The 23,085-nt window shown below is 45.2% G+C and overlaps 1 protein-coding gene across 8 annotated transcripts in view; it reads left to right on the forward strand.

The window, feature by feature from the left end:
* The first annotated feature begins 4,692 nt into the window (after positions 1–4,692).
* The window catches only part of Kifc3 (kinesin family member C3), an 85,483-nt gene continuing 67,090 nt past the window's right edge, over positions 4,693–23,085 (forward strand). For 2 of the 8 annotated variants that reach the window (XM_087205961.1, XM_087205969.1), the window contains exon 1: positions 19,622–20,129. The gene's annotated coding sequence lies outside the window, so the exon portion shown is untranslated. Of the gene's footprint in view, positions 4,773–8,598; positions 8,666–11,102; positions 11,285–11,408; positions 11,544–12,160; positions 15,093–16,341; positions 17,770–19,618; positions 20,130–23,085 lie in introns of those variants that run through there. The other 6 variants (XM_087205953.1, XM_087205956.1, XM_087205951.1 and 3 more) reach the window with 6 other exon arrangements.

The following is a 23,085-nucleotide window of genomic DNA, read 5'->3' on the forward strand; positions in this document are numbered from 1 at the left end:
GGCCAGCAGCTTCTTCTGTATCCTTTCAGAGAGATTTTATGCTTACACAAGGAAATACTTATTTTCCTTATTTCCTTCCTTATTTATTAATTTATTTGAGACTGGATCTCACTGTGTGGCCCAAGGCTAGCCTTGAACTCCTGGGTTCCACTGATCCTCCTGCCTCACAGCCTCCCTAGCAGCTGGGACTCCAGGTATGCCTGGCCTTTGTTTGTTTATTTTTTAACAGAAACTGTAACACAACTAGAGCCACTGTTATTTTCCACCTAGTTTATTTTGGTGATTACTGTATTCCCTGTTAGTACCTAAAGAGTATGTTTCTTTGTTCATGATTGTAATCCAGCCTACTACATCATGACATTTAAACCACTCTCCCACTGATGGCCATTTTTCTGTTTCCAATCTTGTGCTATTAAAAATAATGCTGCAAGCTGGATGTAATGGTGGAGGCCTGATATCCCAGCATTCGGGAGACTGAGGCAGGGGGATCGCTGTGAGTTTGAGGCCAGCCTATGCTACATAGTGAGTTCAAGGCCAGCCTGAATTGAACTACGTAGCAAGACTCTGTCTCCAAACAAACAAACAAACAAACCCCCCCAAATAAACAAAAATAATGATCCAATCAAAAAATCTTGCACAGGAGGTAAAAGCTCAGTAGTATAGCACTTGTCTAGCATGTGCAAGGCCCTAGGTTTTATCCTAGCCTTGTCTTCTTGTTTCCTATTATACAAACTATTTTTAAACTGGGAAGTCTGGGAGTTTGTTTAGGCAGGCTTTCCCCGCCTCGCCATCCCATTTAGCATTCCCATATTTGCACCATATTTTCTAAGACCCAGGCCTAGAGAGTGCTCCCACCTGTAGCTAGTATTTCTGATACTTCTGTAAAGTAAACATATTGCCCTCTGTAGTTGGCAAAATGTTTCCATGCACTCTCACTGTGAGATCCTATTTTATAAGGAATCTTTTTTTATATGAATGCACTTATTCTTTTAGAAATCAGTCTCTGAATGTATCCTGCTTATTATATAAAGTGAGAGATTCTTGTGGTTTCCAAGAATTGTCCTGGAAAATTGATTTTGACATGAGATTAGCCATGTCTTAATTTCACTGAGCTATCTCATTAAATTCAGCACTTTTGCAAAGCTGATATAGTAGATAAATTGAATTGGAGATGGACGTTATTCTCCAGATTGAATGGGTCGCTGAGGAATGGCACAGCTGAGAAATACTATAATTCTGCGGTGAAACAGGACCTGTACTTATGTGGGTTGAATCTCTCCTCACTTAAAATGTCTCAACATGTCCAATATTTTGGTAGAAAATGAATAGCAGGTTATTTTTTTACCTACATAAATATTTTAAATAAAATTAAAACCAAGAAGCTGTTTAAAAATTCATTATCAAAATGTGTTCAGCTACTGGGAATATTTTAATCTGTTTTCTTAGTATACATGAATACTTTATGTACACTTGGGCTTCCATATTACAATGCATTTTAATTAAAGTATTTAGACAAATGTTCCTGGCTCATGTATTCACTTTTTTTTTTTTGGTACTGGGGATTGAACTCCGATCCTTGCGCTTGTGAGGCAGGGGGTGGAACCACTGAGCTAAATCCCCAGCTTATTGTGGATTCATTTTTAAAACTGCCCATGCATGATGCCACCTTTATAAGAGATACTAAGTGAATTTCCTGGCTCAGGCTCCTGGCTGAGCTCCCATTCATGCCCTTGGGCCTTTAATCCATCCTGCATTCCTGTGAGCAGGCTGATATCCTTGTCACACCTCCGTGACCCCTGGGATCCTAAGGCCCTCAGATCTCAAATCACCAGCCTCTTTATGCCAAGTCTCACCAAGCCAGCTGCTTTCACTTCTGCAGCCCCATTAAATTTGTTCCTTGACAAAGAGGACTAAGGAACCCAGGCTCTGGAGTCAGACTGGCTTCTGATCCCAGTTTGACCATATGGATGCTCATGGGCCTCTCTGAGCCACAGTGACCTCATCCATAAGATGAAAATGGAGCCAGCATTGGTGGTGCACACCTGTAATCTCAGCACACTGGGAGGCTGAGTAGCAAATTTGAGCCCCATCTGGGCAATTTAAGAATTTAGCAAGACCGTGTCTCACACACACACACAAAAAAAAATCAAGTAAAGGGCTGGAGTGAAAAGGCCTTGGGTTCAACTCTCAGTACCACAAAAAGAAAAACAAAACAAAACCACAAAAACCCCCAGATCTAGGCCACACACTCTGGGTGTGACTTCTAGTCTAGCACAGGAACTTAGTTTCTGTTAGAACCTCTTAAAGAACAGGTCTTGGTTCTAAATGGAAACATCAGATGAAACTCAATAGGGAGGGGGGGCTGCTTTGACCAAGATCAAAGTCAAGCACCTGCCTGTGGACAGTCAGCCTGCAGGAGACAGCACTTTGTCCAGTGAGGTGAACTTGGGCATCAGAGCTCATTTTCCACAGGCTTCTCCTGCTCCCTCTGGCGCTGAAAGGGACTCAACCCCAAGCCCCCTGGGACAGAGCCTCCTTCACAATCCACTGAGCCCACTTACCTGCTCTTTGCTGAGAACAAAGGTGGTTGTGATTTGGGGCTGCAGGGATAGTGTTCCCACTGCATTGACCACCACGGCAGCTACTGCAAGGTGACCAGGAAGGGAATATTCAGAGCCAAATTATAGATGAGGAAATTCAAACTTAAAACAGGCAAAGGGATTTATTCTCTGGGAATCAGTACTGTGGCTAGAGACAGAAACAGCCAAGGGAAAAGCCTCCTGCAGGCTGCTGTCTACTTCTGCTGCTAACCTGCAGAGTCACTTTAGTTTGACCACTTTCATTTGTTCGTTCAATTAATACTTCAAAAAAATTCTTTCTCTGTGTAAGCACTGTACTAGTTGCTACTCCTTCAATGTCGCTCACCACAGGAGAGCACCACTGAGTCTGGACAAAGCGCTCTCTCCAGCAGGCTGAGGAAGTATTTGACTCGGTCTCAGTCAAAACAGGCCCGCTTTTCCCTATTTTCTTCTCTGGGGGTCTCTTCCTGATGTTTGCATGTAGAAACCAAGACCTGTTTTTAAAGAGGTTCTAATAGAAACCAAGTGCCTGTGCTAGACTAAAAGTCACACCCAGACTGGGTGGCCTAGATCTTGGGTTTTAGCAAGTAAAAATACAGAATGTCCAGTCGATAGGGGATGATGGGATCTTTTCTCCAGAGATCACAGAAATGAGACTGGGCCAAGTATCGCCAGCGCTCACTTCTGCACAGGCAGAGCTTCCTTAGGGGAGCAGGAGGGGCTTCAGCTGAATTGGGACTTTGGCCGAAAGGAGCCATCAATTACTCTACAGAGTAACCAAACTGCTGCTCACAAAACAATCAGAGCATTAGATGTTTATTGACTTGCTCGGGTGGACCAAAGTCCAGTAATCACCACTGCTCAGGGCTATGGTTTCAAAAGATGTTGCTTTTTGTGATGGACTTGGACTAACACATGGCATGTTGAACTCTTTCCAGAGCTGTTGAATTTTCCTGCATCTGGTGCTTTCCCACCCCGGCCTTGTATTTGGTGAGCTCATGAGAGGTTAGCTTCACTCAGGAACTGCTGAGTTATGCTTGCAGCTGGGGTCCTCATCTGCATGTGCACCCTGACCTTACAACAGGGCTGAAGGACTTTCCGTGCTTGAGCTGCTGGGGAAGCACAGGTCGGGTGGAAGAAACACACTGCCAGCTCCAATGGGTGATCGGCCAAACTCTTGGATGGTTCCTTAAGTGATCAACATGTCACAGGCCGAGCAGAGACAGACTCAAGGGTTAAGACTTCAAAGGGGACAGACACAGTATGCAGACAGAGATGTGAGCCTTTGTCCTATTTTAGTCACCCATCAGACACCTATATGCCCAAGGAAGAGTCACTGTTCTCAAGAAAAGTGGCCTTCAAGTCCCTGGGAAGTAACCCAGGTAATGGTTATCCTACCCACAGTCAGAGACGCTATCTATAGCACAGCCAGCACCATGCTGACCATGTGTTACCCAGCAGTGTGACCTCTGAAACTAGTGATTTTAAGTTGACAAGGGGCGAGGGAAGCTAAGGAGCTTATTTAGGGTTTGTTTTGTTTTCTAGATAACAATTTCGCATTTTATGCAAAATGCTGCTTTTGTGGTTTTAGGGCTCTTGGCCTCTTTTGAAACACTCCACTGAAACACTTCACACTATAAAAAGAGTTCACTGCCCCCTAGGGCTTATTTTGTCATCTCAGGCTTCTGTTGCAAGGTGGTGGTCCCTGTCTCATAGTTACTTTGAATTTCAAACAACCAATAGATTTTTTTGAAAGTACATCTCACCCAGTATTGGGATTTACCTATGCTAAAAAATATAGCTGTTGGCTGGGGAACTAGCTCAGTGGATAGAGCGCTTGTCTAACAATCCCCTGGGTTCCATCTCTAGTAAAGAAAAAAAAGAGTATTTGTTATTTATCCAAAATTGAGCTCTTCTGTTTTGCCGAATCAGGGCTGCAACCTGCCCGGCAAATCTTGGGCCTGAGGGCCTCGGGCACCTCCACACAGGCCAGCCTGGGGAGGCGGGACTAGGCTTTTGATTGGACGCGTCTCCCCGCCCTTCTCCAAAGCTGGTCATGATTAGCGGAGGAGGAGGGAGCGCCCGCCTCGGTCCATAGTCCATGTTTGGTCTGTAACATTTCATTCATTTTGTCCTGGATGCACACGTGAGGTGTTCTGGATCAGAGACAGATTTCCTGTTCATTACCTTAAGGTAAGTACTGTAATAAACACACCGCCCCGCCCTCTCCTTCCCCAGGCCCTACTGCTGCCCAAGGAATGCTGTACTGGATGCTCGATAGATGAAGGACAAGGACACTTTCCCTGCTTAGAAAGTGAGAGGAGGTGGCCATCCCCTCCCTTCCTGAATGGTGTCCCTGGACACATGAGCCTGAACCCTGACTCCAGCGCGTGGGAGGGATCTAAATAAAGTCAGGTGCTGGATGCGGGTCCCCGACTGTCTCCTGTTAGCCACTTGGAGGTGCTCAGGGTCCCGGCCTTCCACTTTGCCATGTAAACACCTACCGTGCTGGAGTCTCCAGGGCACCTTGGGGGGTGACCTAGGAACTTTGACCCAGCCGCAGCCTTCTGTCCTTCTCCCAAAGGTAAGAAGGGTTCATGTATTATCCTTTCAGATGAAAGCGATTAACTTGAAAAATGACTACAGAGCTAATTGTCAAGGCAAGTGAAGAATCTAGGAGGATGGGGGCCCCCATCCTTCAGGTTTCCAAATTTCCTAAATCAAAAGTGCTCTGATCCTTAAAGGTTGAAGGGGGAGAGGACTTGAAGTGTTTCCAGACAGGTCCAGAGCAATAATTCAGGTAATGCTGAAAGCTTCCATGTATATGTCTAAAATAACTAATGAGTTTTAAAATCAGATTGACTGCAGGCTGCGCATAAACTCAAGGGTCCAGCGCTTGCCTAGCATGTGTGAGGCCCTGGTTCAATCACCAGTATGGAAAATAAAAGCAAACAAACAAACAAACAAAAACCCCATAAAATCAGATTGTTCTCAGTTCAATGGATGATAATAGACCGGCTAGTGACGGCTTTTGGCAAATTAGTCATAAGCAGCATCCACCAAGAGAGAAAATTACCAGGAAGAATCATGAGGAAGATTCTGCCAGAGAATAAAACTTTGCATTCTCTCAGAATCAAAATTGACTTAAATGGATAAAACTGAGGATGGAGGTAGATGGACCCTCTGTTTCTAATCTCCTTGGGAACATCACACAATGACTATAGAGAAGAAAAGAAAATAATTTTTTCAGTACTGAGGATAGAACCTAGGGAGCACTGAACTATGTCCCCAACTCTTTTTGTTTTTGTATCTTTTATTTTGAAACAGGGTTTCACTAAGCTGCCTAGACTGACCTCGAATGTGACCCTCTTGCCTCAGCCTCCTTGGTAGTTGGGATAATAGGTGTGCACCGCCATGCTGATCAAGAAGAAATTTTTAAAGGCTAGGAAAGATTAGAAACTTTGCATGATTTAGATATGAAACATCTGTTGCAATCTGAAGTAATACTTGGAGACATGAGTAATGCCTCTGAAAACAATAAACTGAAACAACGAATAATGCTGTTGAGTCACAGAATTTCTCAGACTTGCTTAGAAGGGAATCATAGGGCACCTACCCAATTCTAATAAGCAAGGATCTAAAAATATACATGGTGGTGGACGTGCTGGAGCATGCCTGTAATCCCAGCACTGCTGTAGGCTGAGACAGGAGGATAGCAAGTTTGAGCCCAGTGTGGGCAATTTAGTGACTTTGTGAGACCCTATTCCAAAATAAAGCACGCAAAAAGGGCTGGGGCTATAGCTCAGTGTGAAGGCCTTGGGTTCAAGACCCAGTAGTGCAAAAAAAAAAAAAAAATATATATATATATATAGAGAGAGAGAGAGAGAGAGAGAGAGAGAGAGAGAGAGAGATGAGATTGCTAATATGCAAACAGGAATATTTCTCTTATTACTCTGTCAGTAGCTCAGTTATGCTGGCTGAGGATCCAGAGTTGTTTTACTTAGTCATTTTTTGTTGATGTTTTTAGAATACTTAGCAGAAGATCCCCTATAGGATTATTAGAGACACCTTTTCTTTTGGAAACAGAGTCTTGCTTTGTAGTTCAAGCTGGCCTTGAACTCACAGCGACCCACCTGCCTCAGCCTCCTGAGTGCTGGGACACCTGGCTTGCATTTTTTTAATGTTTTAATTCAACATAAACTTTGGTCTCTACTGAGTGCTTGCTTAAATGTCATTAATGTTCCATGCATTAGTAAGCTGTACATCTGTGGTATCTTTGGTGAACTTTTGTATCTTGCACTCAGGTGAATGTTTTATTACTTACATTTCTCAATGAAATGCCACTGGAATGTTTGTGGATGGTGTCCCCGGGGCCCTCTCATTTTATTGTTTTTTTGTCTGTTTTGTGGTGCTGGGGATGGAACCCAGGGCCTCAAGCTTACTAAGCACACAGTCTACCACTGACCTACATGCCCAACCATTTTTATTTTATTTTTTCAGACAGGGTCTTGCTGTGTTACCCAGGCTGAACACAAATCTGTGAACCTCCTACTTCAGCCTTTGAAGTTGCAAGCATATGCCACCACATATGGCCAAATTTAATTTTTATCCATTCTTTGACCAAAGCAAAAATTTCTCATTTAAGAACTTTTTTTAAAACCTCAAACAATGCTATTATTGCAAGGCTTTATCTTCAGGAAGAATCTAGAAAAAATAATGTTTCTATTGATCTATATATTGATTTAAATGGTTAAATAGCTGTGTAGCTGACAGGAGTGAAAAATAGGGGGAAAAACCATGCATATGAAATGAAGCACATCATTTGAACAAAAGAAATGATTTCTAGTGAATTAATAATTCAATAATCTACTTCAGTGTAGCTCCCCTTATTTTTAACAAAATCCAAAATGAAATACCAGGGCCATGTGGGAGAGTCACAAAGCTCATCAAACAGAAGGGCCTGGGCAACTGGGATGAGAAGTGACAATTTCCAGGCTGAGCCTTTGTTGGCGTGACATCCGCTCACAGAGGTGGCAGCTCCATTAATCAAGGGACACTGAGATCAGCAGGGGGAAGGACAAGCCCAAGCGGTGGAGCATTCATTACAGGGAAAATAATTATTATGGAGAGCTCTACGCAGAGCACACTTATCAACGCCAAAAGAGGTGATGGCTGTGACATCCAGGGACAGATGGAATTTCCAAATGGAATTGCAGGACCAAGTGGGGAGTTTGGAGAATAAGACCACATTTACATTTCAATGGAGATGACTGTAGAAGGTAATTTTTCATGTGAACCTAATATATTTTAAAACAGGAGTCCTGAGGTTCTTGGCAGGTGTTTTCCTGTCTGGGCTTTATTATGAAGCTGATGATTTCAAAATTAGCTAAAAGACCTTCTCATAAAGGGCTTGGGTAACCTATTTATGCATTGTTAAAATTTAAATTTTTAATATTTTAAAGGGTTTTTTTTCCCAGTACTAGGGATTGAACGTACTACCTTCATTCACACTGAGCTACATCCTAGACCCTACCACATTTTTTTTTTGAGGCAAATTCTTACTAAATTGCCCAGACTGGGCTCAGACTTGAAATCCTACTGTCTCAGCCTCCCAGAGTATTGGGATTACTGGTGGCTGGTACCATACTTGGCTATTTGTTGAAAGTTTGTTCTCAACTCTGTATGTTTGAAATGCTTTTTGAATTTGTCAAATAAAATTGAACTGATACAGTGGAACATATTGTCCTTTCTATAGCTGTATTAACCATGAAAGTCTCCCAGCTACTGTAGGATGGGATGCTTACAGGGTGAGGCATAGATTGAATGGCAGGGAAAATAGAAAAATCAGGCACAGGCCTGCCCTGAGTCCATCCTGAGAACTTCCTGCATTTTTTTATGTGTTGTTAGTGTCTGGGACACTGGTACTCAGCGAGTCATTGTTCCTCCAGGGCTGCCTCCAAAGCTACCCTCGGATTCCAACTCTGGCATAGAAATGCTGACTTGTTTTTCCCTTCTGCAGTTTCTTCCTCTTTCAAGCAGTTGTGGGGTATGGATTTGCCAACAGAGAAGCCATCTGGCAGTGACAGGTACCGACAGCCCCTGCTTTCCGGTTGCTTCTCTACACATGTTTTTGTCACTACAAGGACCCTTATCTTTGGTTTGGAAAATGTGGCACCGAAGTGAAATGGTCTAGTTTCAACATTATGCTGTATGTTTCTGGGGTCACAGAACGGTAATTACTGTACGAGTGAAGTATCACCAAGATCCTATCAGACCCCTACAAGGTAGGATGTGTGAGAACAGATGTATAAGGTAATATGCAGGCCAGTGGACATTTTTAATACTTGCAAATGTAATTATGTGCTACAGCGGAATCTCGAGTTACAGGTGGTTTAAATGTAGGACAGACAGGTCTTGCTCCCCACTCAAGGATGACTCCTAGTCTAAATATCTATAAAGTACTTATCTTTTCAAATGTCTGCATCAGCCAGGTATGATGGTGCAGGCCTGTGATCCCAGCATTCTGAGAGGCTGAAGCAAGAGGATCACAAGTGTGAACCCAGCCTGGGCAATTTGGTCACTTAGCAAGACCTTGTCTCGGCAATTACAAAATAAAAAGGGCTGGGATGTAGCCCAGTATGATGGCCCTGGGTACAATCCCCAGTACAGGAAAAAGTCTGCTTTGTCCATAAAGGGTCTTGGCACATAGGCCTGCTATGATCTCATAGCAGAGTCTCTATGGAGTCCCCCTTCAGTAAATGGTCAATTTTTGTTTGTTTTGTTTTTTGAGACAAGGTCTCCCTATGTGGTAAAGGCTGGCCTTGAACTCATGGTGATCCTCCTGCCTCAGCCTCCTGGGTGCTGAGGTCACAGGTGTATGCCACCACACCTAGGTGCAGTAAAGGGTCAGTTTTTGTTTTCTTTTGTTTTGTTTTTCATTTAAATGGTCAAATTTTTAAACTTTTTTGGGGGCTCAGTTGGTTATTTGAGTCTTGTTTTGGCAACTAGAGAGTAGAACACAAACATAGGTTAATAAAAATTTTAGGTCAAATATTTTAGGTTGGAGCTGGGCATGGTTGCGCATGCTTGTAATGCCAGCACTCAGTAGGCTGAGGCAGGAGGATTGCTGCAAATTCAATGACAGCCTGGGCTACATAGTAAGTTCAAGACCAGCCTGCACTACATAGCAAGACCTTATCTCAAAAAACTAAAATAAAAAACTTATGTTGGTAACTTGCAATGAAATTTACACATGATCATTGGGTAGACACTAGAGAGTGTTTGTTGTTTGCTTCTCTCAGACTCATCTTTAATCTTTTCTAGAGTGTGAATTGGTCATATGTGGGTTTCTGAGGTTTCTTATTACATGCGGTGACAGCAAAGAAACTTGAAAATACATATGTACTCTTGATTACTTAATTTGTAGTTTTACTGAGTCATTAGATTCCAGTGACATGGGTTTCTTCAAAAGCATTTTTCCTGGGCTGAGGACGTAGCCCTGGGTTCAATCTCCAGCACTGAAAAAAAAAAAAAAACCAAAACAGTAAATTTCCCCAGGAAAATATTTAATTAAAGTAAATTGATTTAAAGAAGAAGTCCACAGGAATTGTTTTGGTACCCAGGATCTTAACACTGAACTACATTCCCAGCCCTTTTGATTTTGAGCCAGGGTCTCTACATTAACCAGTCTGGCCTCAAACTTGAGATCCTCCTGTTTCAGTCTCTTGAGTAGCTGGGATTAGCAGTGCGCACCACTGCACCTAGCCTCTGTTTTAGGCCTCCCCATTGTGTGCCTCATACATGTTCTCAGCTTAATTCCTTATTCTCTTACAAGGAGAAAATTAGGCTTCTTTGTTTAACTTCCTATTTGCAGGTTTGGACGGCTTTCTTTCCAGCGCACGATGGAGCTGGGTCTCCTTCCGCCTTCCTTCCGCCGCTTCCTCTCCTTTCTCCTCGCTGTTGTGTGCTGCTGACCACTAGGTGGTGCTGCTGATCGCTAGATAGTCTCGGGTTATCGCTGCCGGAGACTCGAGGAGAGTTGTCCTGGAGCTCAGGGACCAGAAGACAGGTTCCAACAGAGAGGAGGATGTAGAAGCTCACCTTCTCTGTGGAAATATAGAAATGACAGGGGAAAAGTCACACCCTAAATCAAAGATGCTTAATGGAGGTGATTATAGCATACTCTGGTCAATGAGAGGATTTTGTAATCAGCTCCATCACTTTGTGTTGTAGTTGTTATTCTGGGTATGGAATCCCAGGGCCTCCCACATGCTAGGCAAACGCTGTACCACTGAGCTACATCCCAGCCTTTGTATCAAGAATGGATTTATAGCCAGCATTGGAAATGCACACCTGTAATCCCAGCATTAGGGAGACTGAAGCAGGAAGAAGCCTGGGCTACAATAGTGAGTTCAAGTCCAGCCCTGAACTATATAGTGAGACACTGTCTCTCCCTAAAAAAAACTCCAAACAAACAAATACAGAAATGTATTTATTTATCTGTTTATTTGTTTTGTGAGACAGGTCCAAGCTGGCCTTGGACTTGAGCTCCTCCTGCCTCAGCCTCCGAGCTGTTACAGGAGTTTAGAGAGAAGACATCTATGCGGTTACCTTGGAGGCCAAAGGACACAGAGGTTCTCACAGGCTGAGGAGAGGGAGGAAGAGCGTTCCAGGCCGACAGGATTGTGAGGAGGCCGGGGCCAGTGGTGAGCATGCAGGAGAGCAGTGATGTGGCCAAGACCAAAGGGCAAGGGCTGTGCCTGGGGAGGAGGGGGCTGGGCCAGGCTTCCTGGAGGTGCTCTGCTCAGGAATCTGCACTTTACCCCGAAGGCTGAGGGCGGCCCAGGAAGGAGGATGGCTCAGTGGAGAGCCTGGACAGAATGGCTTTTCGGAAAGACGAGCCCGGCAGCCACATGGGACAAGGACACATCCAGACTGGAGGCTGGAGTCCCAGTACAGAGCGAGGTGACCTGGGGTGGGCATGTGTGGTGGAGGGGGAAGGCATCCTGGGGAGGGAGTTCTGGAGCAGAACTGACAGGCAGCTGTGAGGAGCAGTGGTGAGGTTGTAGCTAGGTCCTTAGAGACCTGCTAGAACTCTGGTGCTTGAGGTTCTGGGTTCAACCCCCAGTGCCCCCAACTGTCCCCCCAAAGAGGGGCCTCTATCTGTTTGAAGCTCATGAAAAATTGCTTTTTTATTTGTTCAGATTTCCAGTTTGGAGTTTTCTGTAAGAGAGAGTGATGGCCCTATCTCTTGAGGGTGTTTGTCTCTCCTGCAGGAGCCTCCCTGGCTGGGCAGCCAGGCTGGGCTCTCTGGCCATGCTCAGGGCTCCCCAGGCCTCGACATGATGGGATCTCGGGTCTCGTGGGATGATCTGTTGGGGCCTCTGCAGTGCAGGCCAGGGGCTGCACTTCAGTATTCACACACAAATTAAATAAGCACTTCATTTAGCTAGGGATGGTAGGCCTTTACATTTAAAAATACATATTTATCAATCTATTTATTTATTTACATATTGGGGATTGAACCCAGGGCCTTTGCACTGAGCTACATCCTCCCCTTTTTATTTTTTATTTTGAGACAGGTCTCACTAAAGTTGCTAAGTTGTTCAGGCTGGGCTCAAACTTTCCATCCTCCTGCCTCAACCTCCCAGACTGGGATCATGGACATCACCATCACACCCGGCTCTGAGGTGGTGACTCCAAAGCCAAGACTGGAATGAAGGGAAGGAGCTGCCATCTAAGGGACAACCCTGGATCTCCCAGTAGGGCAGGACCCGCCCCACAGAGGCTGCTCCCAGAGCCCTGCTCCAGCTCCCATGGCAACACACAGCTCGCTGACTCTCCACTCCTGAGCTCATCTTGTCTGTAGGGAAAATTCTTTGTCACAGGGCACCTGTCCCCTGGCCCTCAGCCTGAGGTTCCTAGTGGGTCCTGAGTGGCCCCTGGGACCTGGGCCTGCAGGGTCTCCCTGGGTGCTTCTGGGCCAGCTCGGTGCCTGGGGGCTGAGAGCGAGGGGGGATCTGGGTTTGCTCGGTGGTTAGGGCAGAGGGAAGGGCACTGGCCGAAGACTGAGAGGGTGATAAGAGAACAGCTGCTTCATCCCATCCGTGTGGCCAGCTTGACTTTCTGAACTTTCCTCCACCCTCTTAGAATTTCCTCGAAAGAACTAAGGCTGTGTCTACTTTTTATTTTTGTGGGTAATGTGTTTTGGAATGAAACCAACAGTTTCGCTTTCAGTTAGTGACACAGTGGCACTGCCATTGTGACCGTGGCGTTACCTTGTGGCACAGGACGAGGACTGTGTGAGGGAAAGTTTCCAAGGCCAATGTAGACATCATCGTAGTGGTGGGGTGAGGGCAGCTCTGCAGGAGTGGGTTAGGGCCCTGCTGGGCCTTTGTGAAAACTTAGCAGAAACAACTATCATTAGCCTTTTTTTTTTCTGTTTTTCTTTTTTTGGCTTTTTGAGACAAGGTCTTGCTATGTAGCTCAGGTTAGCCTCAAACTCATGGTGATCCTCCTACCTCAGCCTCCCGAGTGCCAGGATTGCAGGCATACCCCACACCTGGCAAGTGTTTCTTTTTTTGGTACCAGGGATCGAACTCTGGTCCTTGCGCTTGCGCAGCAGGCAGGGAAACCACTGAGCTAAATCCCTGGCCCCTGGCAAGTGTTTCTTTTGATTCTTGTTGCTTTGGGGAAACAGGGATGGGATGGAACCTGTGGACTTACACGTGTGCTAGGCAAGCGCCGCCCCTGAGCTGCAGCTGCTGCCCTCTCCCTTCTTCCCTGATCCACGGCCATGCGAGCCTCAGCAACTCCAGCAAAGTACTCTGAGGCAGGAAGGCGAGCAACTAAGCCTTCTCTTAAATTTGGAAACGCAACCAGGAAAAAAACGTTCAAGCAGAGAATATAGATTAGTCAAGGCTCTATTTTTGGCATGTGGAAGACAGTTGTTAGTGTGGACTGTTCTGGAAGGGTTTGGTTGGCTGGGGCTGGGCTGAGTACTATCTTTCATGCCCCAAAGACTGTTAGGTCTGAGCCCGGCTGTAGCTTTAAGAAATCTAACTCCAACTTCTCCAGAATAGAAATCGCTCAAGTATTTTTTTTGAAATAAGGAAGTAGATGTGGTCCTATATCGCCCGGCTGGTTCTATATATTGAGACAAGAGTGTGAAGTATTGTTTTACCTTCTCTTCTCATAAAGCTAAAGAATAAGCCATAGAGTATATTGCTATGCATTTGTCTTGATGTACACGGAAGCAAATTTGAGAATTCACCTATGTGTTTTCATTTAAATTTGGTGGAGGGGGGTGGTGCGAGGTTTAGATGGATGTGAATGGCACACACTTGTCTTCCCAGCACTTGGGAGGCCGAGGCAGGGGGATCCTGCAAGTTCTAGGCCAGCCTGGGCTGCATAGTGAGTTCAAGGCCAGCCTGGACTACGTAGGGAGACCCAGTCTTAAAAAAAAAGGGCCAAGGATTTAGCTCAGTGGTTTCACTGCCTGCTGCGCAAGCGCAAGGACCAGAGTTCGATCCCCGGTACCAAAAAAAAAAGCCGAGCCTGGCACAGTGGTACACCCCTGTAATCCCAGCACTCAAGGAGGTTGAGGCAGGTAGTTCACAAGTTAGAGCCCAGTCTGGGCCATTTAGCTACTTAGTGCACTGAGGCTGGGGTCTCAAAACGGGGAGGTGGGGGAGGCTGGGATGTAGCTCAGGGCGAAGACTCTAGTTTCAATCCCCAGTACTTAAAAAATCATACATGTGGGCCGGGGATTTAGCTCAGTGGTTTCGTCGCCTGCTGCGCAAGCGCAAGGACCAGAGTTCGATCTCCGGTACCAAAAAGTAATAATAATAATAATAATAATACATGTGAATTCATGAGCTAAAGAAAGTAAGTGATCCTTAATTATATACCTGGACCAGAACACCAGCAAGAGACAACACAGGCTGTCTTGATGTGCGCTTTGATTGCCTATGGACCCATTCTGGAAGTGTGACAGGAAGGAGAAAATAAAGACAAACAAAAAGCAAAAATAAAACAAGCCTAGAACTGGCTTCAGCTGTTTCTGTGTTCCAGGGAGGGGAAGGCCTCATCTGGGACAAACTGTGACTTCCTGCTGGGCCTTTGAGGCTCACTCACGTCAGGAGGTTTGATGAAAGGAGATTGTCTGGGTCCTGGGAGACTTGGAAAGTTGGAAGTGGAAGCAGGAGAAGCAGAGAAGACCAAATTGAAGTCTGGGATTGGAGGAGGCTCGGAGCTGGCTTTGCCAAGGAGGGAGAAGCCTGTGTGCTAGGTGTGGAGATCACTGACCTGCAGGTTCACTTTCTCCTGAGGAGGCTGGAGGAATCTTCCGAGTGTGTGCTTCCCTCCTGGAGCGCTCCAGAAAGACACCAGCACACGGAGAGATGGCAGTGAGCTGAGTCCGTGATCCGTGCTCCAAAGTGGGCAGCACTGCTGATACCAACCTGTCAGGTTCAGGGGTACCCGGGTGATGCTGGGTATATGGAGAGTTCAGAGGTAAGTGCTCCCTGGTCTATTTTCTGAGCATGTGAAGAACTGATGTTGTATCTTTTTTTTTTTTTTTTTTTTGGTACCAGGGATCGAACTCGGGCCCTTGCACTTGTGTAGCAGGCGGCGAAACCACTGAGCTAAATCCCCGGCCCCTATCTTTTTTTTTTTTTTTGAGACAGGGTCTCCCTGTGTAGTTCAGGCTGGCCTTAGACTAAGTATGCAGCCCGATGTTGTGGGTTGTGTCTACAAGTTCCTCCAAAGCCTTGTGCATTCATAGGTGAGGCTTTTTGGAGGTGGCTGGATCTAGAGTGTGTGATGCTGGGATCAAGGGTGTGTGGTACTAAATTAGCCCACTGATTGGTTTGGCATAGTTCTAGGTAGGAGGAAGGGTCCCCCACCCCTGGTGTGAGCGCTACCCACTCTAAGGGTAAGGATGTAATATAAGGGACAGAAAGAGGGCCATTGCTTGTCACTTGCTGCTGCTTCACTGCTTCACTGCTTTGCTGCCCGCCATGAACTGTTTCTCCTCTGTGAGATCTCTCTGCCATGGCCCTCTGCCTTGAAGGCAGCCAAACCTCTACAAACTGTGAGCCAAATAAACCTTTCCTCCTTTAACTTTGGGTGTTGGGTATTTTGTCTCATAATGAGAAAAGTAACTAAGACACTTAGGCTGGCCTCAAACTCATGGCGATCCTCCTGTCTCAGCCTTCTGAGTGCTTGGGATGATAGGCCTGTGCCACCGTCCCCAGTTGTGATTCATAGATTATGTAGGTGAGTTACTTTTTCCTATACTCCCACCCTTTTAAATTATTTTTTATTTTGAGACAGGGTTTTTCCAGTCACTGAATGACTAGGCTCAGGGCTCAAACTTTGATCCTCCTGCCTCAGCCTCCCAGAGGGCCAGGTTTACAGAAATGCAGCACCATGCCTGGTTTAAAAGTGTATTTTTAAATTTCTGAGTACTTTAAGGTTTTCCCTTGATTTCTAATTTAATTCCTTTACAGCCAGATAAAAAATTTTTACGATTTAAATTCTTTTAAATTTGTTAAGATTTGTTTTATGACCTAGAATATGGCTTGAGTTGAACATTCTATGTGCACTTGAAAATAATATTCATTCTGTTTTATTGGGTGATTACATAAATGTTGACATGATCCAGTTGGTTGATATGTTGTTTACTCCTACCTTTATGGTGATTTTCTGCCTCTTTATTATACTAATTACTGAGAGGTACACCAAAGTCTCCAACTGTAGTTATAGATTTTTCCATTTCTTCTTTTACTTCTATCAGTTTTTGCTGTATTTGTTGCTATTGTTTTGTTTTTTGTTTGCTTGTTTTTGTTTTGTTTTGAGACAGATCCTCACTTTATAGTTCAAGCTGGCCTTGAATTCACTATGTAGCTCAAGCTGGCCTTAAACTTGGAGTGATCCTCCTGCCTCAGCCTCCTGAGTGCTGGGACTACAGGTAGGTGCCACTACAACTAGCTGTTTTTGTTTAGTTTTGTTTTTTGGGACAGGATCTTGGTACGTAGTTCAGGATAACCCCAAACTCACTGTAATCCTCCTGCCTTAGTCCCCTGAGTGCTGGGATTTCACTCCTTGTTTGCTGTGTATATTTGAAGCTTTGTTGTTATGTGCATAATATTTAGGAGTATTAATATTGGTAAATTTACCCTTTTACCATTAGGTAATGTCCCTCTTTATTCCTGGTAATTTGTCTTGTTCTGAAATTTTAATTTTATGGTGGTTCTGGGGATGGAACCCAGGGCTTCACACATACTAGGCAAGTGCTGTATGACTGAGCTATATACCCAGCCCTGAAATTTATTTTATTTTTATCTTATAGCCACTTCAGCTTTTGATTGCATAGTGTATATTTTTATATGCTTTTTTTAGAGACAAGGTTTTGCTATGTAGTCCAGGTAGATCTTTGTGCTTTCAACATATGTATATTGTTAAATATAAAGTTTGTCTTTACAACGTGTAGGTGAATCTGTTTTTAAAAATTCCAGTTTAGCCAGGTGTGGTGGTGTACCTGTAACACTAGCACTCAGGAGGTGAGGCAGGAGGATTGCTGTGAGTTCAAGGCCAGCCTGAACTACATAGCAAGACCTTGTCTCAAAAAACAAAAACAAAAGCAAACAAAAGATTCCAGCTTAACAACTTTTGTGCTTTTAATTGGTGTGTAGATTATTTACATTTAATATAATTGTTAATGTTTGAATTTAGGTTCACCATTGTACTGCTGTTTCCCCCTCTCTGTTTTTCTTGTTTCTTTTGGTACTGGGAATGGAACTCAGGTCCTTGCACTTGCGCAGCAGGCAGCAAAAGCACTGACCTAAATCCCCACCCCTCTCTGTTTTTCTCTATTTGCCCTTTCTGGATGTTATGGCTTGGGTCTGGATATCCCCCCAAAGCCTCATTTGGTCAGAGGTGGCTGAATCTAGAATGTGTGATGCTGGGATTAAAAGAGAGTGATTACTAAACCACTACACATGAGTGATTGGTTTGGCACTGCAGTAATCCTGGTAGTCTGGAGGGGATAAAAGAGGCAGAAAGACATGCTGAAGCTCTCTTGTTGCCTTTGCCACCTTGTGAGTGCCATGTTGTTTCTTCTCTGTGATGTCTGTTTGTCATCCCTGACTTGGAGCCAGCTGACTATGGACTAAAACCTCCATGAAATGTAAGCTAAATCAACCCCTTCCGCTCGGACTTCGGCTTTTGGGTATTTTGTCTCAGCAACGAGAGAAAAGTAACTAACACATTCTCTCTTTTAGATTGCTTGAATTTTTTCAGTAGGCTATTGTAACTTATCTATTGAGATTGGATTCTTTGTATAATTTTCTAATTATAATAGGAATAAGAAGCTGTGGTATAGCCACACCTGTAATCCCAGTTACTGGGGAGGCTGAGGCAGGAGGACCCCAATTTTGAGGCTAGCATGGACTACCTTAGAACCCTGTCTCAAAAAAACCACCACCAACAAGAAAAGCTCAGGTGCTCCCATACAGTAGGGTGACTATAGATTATGGTAACCTAGTGCAATTTCACAAAGCTAGATGAAAGGATTCTGCATGTTTTCATTATAACAAAGTGATCAGTGTTTGAGGAGATAGATGCATCTAACCTGATTTAAGTGCTGTTTACTGTATTCATGTATCAAAACATGGTGTGGACTCCTGTAATCCAGCCACTTGGGAAGCTGAGGCAGGAGATTGGAAAATTCAAGTCCACCTGGGCAGTTTAGTGTGACCCTGTCTCATAAAAAAGGATTGGGGCTACTGAAAAGGCCTTCAGAATGGATGGAAAAGTTCATTCTTTAAGGAATCAGATAATCTGGAACAGGCAGGTGTTTTCAATGGGTTTTACTCAGACTTCAGCCATTAAGGAACAGTATCAGTGAAGGAGAAAAAATAGTTTATCTTTCTCTTTAACAAGGTCCCTCCTTCTTTTTTTGAGATAGGATCTCACTATGTAGCCCAGGCTGGCCTCAAGTTCACATCAATCCTCCTGTCTCAGCCTCCTAAGTGCTAGGATTACAGGCGTGCACCACGCTAAAGTTTTCCCCTTTAAGATATTCCCCACTACAACAGAGTGAAGTCTGTAGTCCTTTAGTCTTACAGCCCTGCTGTGAAGAATAGTAAACACTCATTCTCAGCACCTCACCGCTCATCTTCTATTCTAGAAGCAGTGACTTGACATTTTTTATTATTGAGACAGGGTCTTGCTATATAGTCCAGGCCAACCTTGAACTCACTGTAGCCCAGGCTGGTCTCAAACTCCCAACCCTCCTGCCTCAGCCTCTCCAGTGCTGGGATTACAGGTGAATTTGTGTTCTCCTTGTCTCTGAAGACAAAGGGCATTAATTCTAGTTTAAAAACTGCTGACTCTTGCCAGAGCAGTACCACATGCACACACTGAGCATTAGTAAGGACTGTGGGATAACTAAATCAGCAATGACTAAGCGAATGCCTATACACACATACACACACACACAGCAGTTTATCCCCAATGGATCTGGTGTGTGAAGTTCACACTGTCCATATCTACAAGGTAATTTATCTCAATTAAACCCGTCTGTGGGGGATAAATGGAGTGAAATCTGGGTTTCATTGTTTTGTGCATTCATCCCTTGCCCTGTGTGTGGCGATCAGCATTTGTTGAGGGCTGCTATCGTTCCCGTGCATTATTCAGCAGGGCGTGTGACCCCAACAACCCCACCCACCTTCAGACCCCTGGAGCTCAGGTACAAACCCTGCTGCCTCAGATTGCTCAGCTACTGCTGTTCTCTTTAAAAGCACATGAAAAGTGTGTTGCTTATGACATCCAAGAGAAGGATACATTCAGGACTCTAGGATTAATGTTTAAGGGGGCAGAGAAGTGAAAAGAAATTAAATCATCCTAGAAATTCCCTCATAGCCCCCCCCCCCATAGCACTAGGGATTGAACCCAGGGTCTTCCCCCATGGCTACATCCTCAGCCTTTTATTTACTTATTTATTTAAAATTTTTTTTTAGTTGTTTGAGACAGTGTCTTGCTTTGTAGTGCAGGCTGGCCTTGAACTCACTATGTAGCCCAGGCTGGCCTCAAACTCTTAGTGATCGTCCTGTCCTCAGCCTCCCAAATGCTGGGATTACAAGCGTGGGCCACTGTTCCCGGCCTATTATTTTTTGAGAGAAGGTCTCCCTAAATCACTAAACTATCTAGGCTATACTTGAACTGCAGATCTTCCTGCCTCAGCCTCTTGAGTGCTGGAATTACAGGCACGCGCTACCATGCCTAGCACCAAGCTTAATTTAAGTGAATATTTTTCACCTTGAAAATAGAATTTAAGCTCACATCCGATAGGGAATCTGAATTCTTGAGATTGTTCTTTTCCTAGCAGAACGTGTGCAGTCTTGAAAGAGTATGTGTAAACCCCTCCATTTTTCATTACAGTTGCCTGAAGGTATCACAGGCATAAAGTCCTCGACAGGCAAAATCTTCTGGCCTTGAATTCACGGCGATCCTCCTGCCTCAGCCTCCTCAGTGCTGGGATCACAGGTGCGTACCATCATGCTCACATGTGGCATCTTTCTTTTGGGGGGTGGTGCTGGGAAACATCCAGGTCCTCACATGCTAAGCATGTGTTCTGCCACTCAGCTTCATCCCAGCCCTACCTCGATGCTAGGCCTGAATTCCCACTCTCCGTGCTGTCCCTCCTGAGTCAAATCCTGCCTGTTCCCATCCAACTTTATACCAAAGAAAACAATGACTGTGTAACAATAATGAAAGGACGCCTCTGACTTCCCAAGGACATCATAAAAAACAGATTAATTCTCATCTGGGTAAAATGAATTTAGAGCTTTAATAGACTCCAAAATGTATGGCAATTTCCAAGCATTAGACAGGAAATAATGACTTACTAACAAAACTTTGGCTTCTGATTTTTTTAGTTAATGGCAAAGATGTTTCAACTATAATTGCTCAGAGTATTTTTAAACTGTTTTGCAAAGAACTCTTCTGGCATATAGATTTAATCTAAAAATATGTAGTATACTCTTGGGGCTGGTGGTGGAGCTTAGGGGTGCAGTGTGTGCTTAGCATGGATAGGCCCTGGGTTTAATCTCTAGCACCAATCAGTCAATCAGGCTGGGTATGTTGTGGAATGCCTGTAATCTCAGCACTGGAGAGGCTGAAGCAGGAGGATCTCTGAGTTCAAGACCAGCTTGGGCTAAATAGTGAATTCAAGGCCAGCCTGAACTACATAGGGAGATCCTATCTCAAGAAATCAATAAATAACTCTTAAGCAATAGGGCAAAAGAAAGGAGAAGTCTTGAGCTCTTAAACACTGTATCACCTGGAAATCCCCCTCAGAACTGGTGTCTGTCCCCCTCGAAGAACAGGAAATGTGTGTGGCATTTTTGAACTCAGTTTGGAATCTCTGAGTCCTTTCTACCCACAAACCCTCCTGACACTAAGCGTGTGCCAAATATATGTGAGTTTTTTCCACACCAGTCCATTCTCCATGCTAGCTCAGTGACCCATATCATTCAATTCTGGCGGTACCTGCAGTTAGCATCAGATGCCACAGGGGAAAGTCTTGGTCGGAGACTGCATGCACTTCGGATGCCAGGAGCGAGTCTCCAGCCAGCAGGACATCTGAGTGACTGTACGCTTGGGGGTTCCCACAGCTCTCCCCTCAGATTCAACATTTTGCTGGAGCAAACAGCCCCTAGAGCTCAGGAAAGCACTTAAGTTGACTGGTTTAGTATAAAGGATAAAATGAAGGGGTAGAAAGCGCAAGATCCGGAGCTGGGCATGGTGACACACCTGTAATACCATCACTTGGGAGGCAAGACAGGAGGACTGCAAGTTCAAGCCCAGTCTGGGCAATTTAGCAAGACTATGTCTCAAAATAAAACATTTTAAAAGGGGTAGGGATGTAGCTCAGTGCAGAGGCCCTGAGTTCAATCCCCCAAGACAAAAAACTAAGCCAAACTAAAATAAAAACAAAAAGCAAAAAAAACCCCAAAATGATCTGGGGGTGGTTTATACCTGTAATCCCAGAACTTGAGAGGCTGAGGCAGGAGGATTGTCACAAGTTCGAGGCCAGTTTGGGCTACATAGTGAGTTCAAGGCAAGCCTGAACTACACAGTGAAACCCTGTCTCAAAAAACCCAGAAGAACCCCTCCCCATAAATGTTTTCCTAGAACAAAATGAAAGGGCAAGTTCTGGCAGATCCTGAGCATGGAGCTTCAGTCCCAAGGTGGTAGGGTGTGTGGCACCCTCCTCGAAGGCCCTGCATTCACCAACTGGGATGCTCATGGAGTCTCAGGCTTCAGGAGTCTTTACAGGGTACAACCTCCCACCCCTCTCTCCCTCTGCTGCCCAGCCTGGAGGCTGTGGTTTCTAATTGCTGGCTCCTGGTGACCAGCCATGCCCCCAGGCCATCTAGCCCTGCCCCTACATTAGCATACACCCAGGCTGAAGAGACCCTCCAATCAGTCAAGGTTTTAGGAGCTCTGTGCCAAGAACCCAGGACAAAGACTAAATGTATTTTTCTATAGAAAACAAATCCTTTTTATCAGTCATTTCTTTGTTTTGCTCATGAAGGAGTTCTCCCAGGTCATCGTCAAACTCACAAAATTCCTCTAAATAGGTTTCTCAAAGCCCAGTAACAGTAGGCACAGTGCTGTATGTCGGTAATCTCAGTTACTCAGGAGGATCACAAGTTCAAGGCCAGCCTGGGCAATTTAGCAAGACCCTGTCTCAAACGACAACCCAGTACTTGAGTGTTTGGGAAGGAAGTTGGACCTGTCACAGTGGAACAAATATAGACAGGTGGTACAACCTTGAAGTAGCCGTGCAGGTGACATTTCTAATCTGCTTTTCTCTGCCGGTTAACACCAGAGCAGGTGTGGAGACGCCTGGGGCAGGGGGTGGGGCAGAAGGCTGGAGCACATGGCCTGTGAGCAGTGTGAGCAGCGCATTGCAGTCCACACCTGCAGCTGCCACTCAGCCTCTTCAGCAGTTGGTACCATCTGGGAGGCCACAGGTAGGGGGCGGCCACCCAGAAGCTTTGTCTGCTTCTCCCAGCTGGGTTTCAGGTCTGAGGCAGGGAGCCTCACAGTGCTCTCAGGGGGCTCTTGCTGAGACCCTGAGGTGGCAGCTCCCATGCCCCAGCCCCACCCAGGGTCATTGAGGGTGAGTCTCCCTCCATCCCCCCACCCCCTGCTAGAGTTTGCACCTCTGGGGGCCTGGGCCGCAGGTGCCACAGCTATGATGGATGGACTCAGGAGCCTACAGCATGCTTTGATAGCCTCCATCTCATGTCCCTGAGGGTCGAGTTTCCTTTGTGTCCACTACCAAGAAGCCAAACACCACAGATAAAGACTTCTGCCTTGAAGAGCTTGAAAACAAGTAACAAACTGCAGGCCGTGACAAATAGAACTACACTCTGTTTGGGGGTGTGGGAGTGCCTTGGACAGTGATGGCGAACCTTTTAGAGCTTTCAGT

The sequence above is a fragment of the Heterocephalus glaber genome, unplaced genomic scaffold (assembly GCF_053883595.1).
Source record: "Heterocephalus glaber isolate CG9 unplaced genomic scaffold, H.glaber_assembly_v1.0 deba00000071, whole genome shotgun sequence".
Taxonomy (NCBI): domain Eukaryota; kingdom Metazoa; phylum Chordata; class Mammalia; order Rodentia; family Bathyergidae; genus Heterocephalus; species Heterocephalus glaber.